We start from the raw sequence: 3,540 nt of genomic DNA on the forward strand, positions 1-3,540 counted from the left end.
TCATTGAGCCTCTCAATCTCGGCGTCGTGCTCCCTCTGAAGCTAACGTCGATCCTCACGGGCCTGACCAAGAGCACCAGACACACGTCTGAGGCTACCTTCTACTCCCTCTAACACTCTCATCACTATGAACATGGCGCTCATAGCAGGGTTATCACTGTTCTGCCCTTCTGCTGCACCAATCTCTAAGGGTCTTCCTCTTGCCTGCTACCATGAGTCAGTGGAGGGGTTGCTCCTCAGAAAAACTCCAACCAAAGCGGCCGCCAGCTCCTGAGGAAAACGATCCATGATATCCCTTAGGATCCCAAAGGCTGCCCTGCCAGCTGCTTCTTCAGCAGTCCTGCCAGTTGACTCATAACACCAGCCCGTCCACTCAGAATTGTCACCTTGGGGACGAACAACGGCCTCCACAGTAACCAAGAGACCTTCCCCCAACTGCTCATTCGCCCAGAAGTAGCGGGGTTCCATTCTATCAGGATAGCCTACATAGCTTAGCACTCTCCACAAGAGTGTGGGTATCCCAAACTCTCCAAGGAACGTGTGACGTTGATGGGTACACGGAGCAAGCTGATGGCTGGGAGCTCTGCCTCCGGTGGACTTGCGAGCGGTCTGCTTTGTGCGTGCCATCTGCACCATTAACATGTACCACTTGGTGAGACAATGCCATAATGGATAAGAGTTACTTAACCGAGTAAGAATTTTATAAGGGGAGGAATAATGTAGTTATGTGAATGGTAATTATCATGATGCATGCTCATTCCGTACGTTCTCACCAACTTAGGAAAAATTTGTTTCTAACGGTAGACACGGTGGCATACATACGTTCTCTCATAAATAGCGTAACTAGTCGAGCTACACGTTTCGTTGTTAGTGTACCTGCATAAAATTTCATTTCAGCCCTAAACCCAGAATGAAATATGCAGAATATAATTGTAAATACTTCCATATATGTATACCCATACATATACTTCCGTATCAATCTACCCGACAATAATTCAAACCCACAATTAAATACGTACCATATACACATGCAAGCATGCATACATAGCCGTACCAAAGCTAACTCTTCCCAACCGCACTCTCACATCTTGCGGTCATACACTCATCATCTTACCGTGGCGTAGAGGCATTTGATCCATACATTACCACTCAAGTGAATGGCATCCATACTATAGCACGCCGTATGGACGACGAAGTAAAAACCCCCATGTTAGTACTTAAATAGCCACCTAATAGTCCTTAATTTGGGCATAAGGAAAGTGATCATTGGTACACTTTAGATTTCAATTACCTATTATATAACTATTAGTTGCTAGAGAAGGGTTTTTGGAAAACAAAAACTTTTGTTTTAAATACACTTGTGACAAATAACGTTGAATCTTGCTCTGATGCCAGCTGTCGCAGAACCGACCAATTTATAAGAGTACAAGTACAATGGCAGCCCGCAAGCGGTCGCACTGTCATACTTGAACCCATATAAACCCGGTAGTCCGTCGAGTACCACGACGGGTCTCGATAAACGATTTACAACAACCAAGATCGTACAGGATTCAACATACATGCCACATATTACATAAAGTTCACAGATACTTTTCATCATCAGAGTACGAATAAAAGTTATTACAAACCGAGTTTGAGAAATAAAGCGGAAGCAATTAAGTTCGAAAATAAAGTTTACAACATAGTTTGATACAGTGCCAAGTCGGATCACGGTCCACAAAAGCAAGGATAGGGATTACTAAAGAAGCCTGCCCAAGGCTTACTCCTCATCCACGGCGGGATAGAAGCAACTCTTGCAATAACCATGATACACAGTGCCATCTGCAACAATGGGAAAATAAACCCTGAGTACGAGAAGGTACTCAGCTAGACTTACCCGTCATGAACCAGAAATAAATGACTCCAAGGATTATGCAAGGCTGTATAAGTGGACGTAACTTGACAACATTTTGCATAAAAGCAATTAACGTAGTTGGACCATTACGATGCCTTTATCAAGTTCATTATAACTATCCATTTCTAGATTAGCAACTATCCTGTGCCAAACATGTGGTATATCATTTAGAAGCATACAATAGTAACTATAGCAGGTAGTGTAATTCCATATTCATCCAAACCATCATGTTTCATAACACAGTTGCTATGATGTTGGGACTAGCCAAGTTTCTCACTATCCGGGAGAGACGGCGATTCGAATCGATTTCAACCAGCTGGGAATTTATTCCTAACACAAACCTAGGTCTACCAGCCACGATAGCCTTAGGTCACCTTTGGTACAACTCTGGTACACATTTCACGGGTCCGTACCGTGCCGCACAATCTGGAACACCAGATGCCAGGATGCTCAGGCCAAGCCTGCCCTTGGGCTCAGTCTAATCGTTCCTCGGAAGGAGCGCACAACAGAACGGGTCCTGGCCTGAGTTGAATTACTCGGCTTCGCGGTCGGAACGAGTTATCCAGCCAGCTAAGTGAGAGGCATGCGTTCAATCTTGTCAGAAGCGCCAACAATGGTACGGTCCTTAAACGACACAGACGGGGATAGATCCACACCCAAGACCTCCATGTCTTGCTGCTTCTCTATCGACTTCCCGTCCGGTCTCGATTTTCTTTTACCCCATGGTTCTGTTCCACGATAGCAGATATAGCCAACCATGCTCTGGTATCCACCTACATCTCGCAGGTGATAGGACATCGCCCGACTTCTACCAGTCTAAGCATGGCTAAGCATATATTCGATCCTAGACCTATACCGATTAAAGGTGTAATATCTAGACAAGGAATTTATATGCATCAAGTGGTTTCATTCAACTCTTATAACCTAATGCATCAATCATAAGTACTTAAGTAAACATTTGTAAATTACTGGGAGACTTATAATGCTCCGGGGCTTGCCTCATAGAAAGGAAGTAGGGCGGTGGTCAGGACACTCCGGAAGCTCTTCAGGGTTCTGCTCCACGCCTTCGGGAGCTGCGGCTTGCGGATTCTCCTGATGGTCCCCTTCCTCTGCTTCTTCGAAGTCCAGCAACGTTATCTCTTCCTCCGATCCTAGATGCATGAATGTGGCATAAGTATTACGAATGCATATATGTTACAAGTGCATCATGTTTATTGAGTAGGTGCATATCTCTTCTCGATTATTTAATTATCTACTTCCACAATGCATCGATTATACCACAAAATAGTAGCTACTTGCTTTACTCATAACTGGAGTTCTACTAATCCAAATACAGTGATCCTAGACTTTCTGGAAAGCTTATCAAATTCTCTACAACTTTTTTATTAACCATTTTTACAGTACACATCATTTTCAACATACAACTCATCAAACTCCAGAATCTATCCGGAAACTATTCACTTTGCAATACAAAGTAACAATACTTCTACTTCATGTAATCAGCCAAAATTTGACAACATAAAATCTACCAACAGTTTAAGCATACCAAATACATCCAAGAAAATAAAATGGTGAAACCTAAACTATTTCTTTATATGCCTTTATTATTTTATTTGGATACATAGGTTAAATAATAAATATATACCA

The sequence above is a fragment of the Miscanthus floridulus genome, chromosome 16 (genome assembly GCF_019320115.1).
Source record: "Miscanthus floridulus cultivar M001 chromosome 16, ASM1932011v1, whole genome shotgun sequence".
Lineage (NCBI taxonomy): Eukaryota > Viridiplantae > Streptophyta > Magnoliopsida > Poales > Poaceae > Miscanthus > Miscanthus floridulus.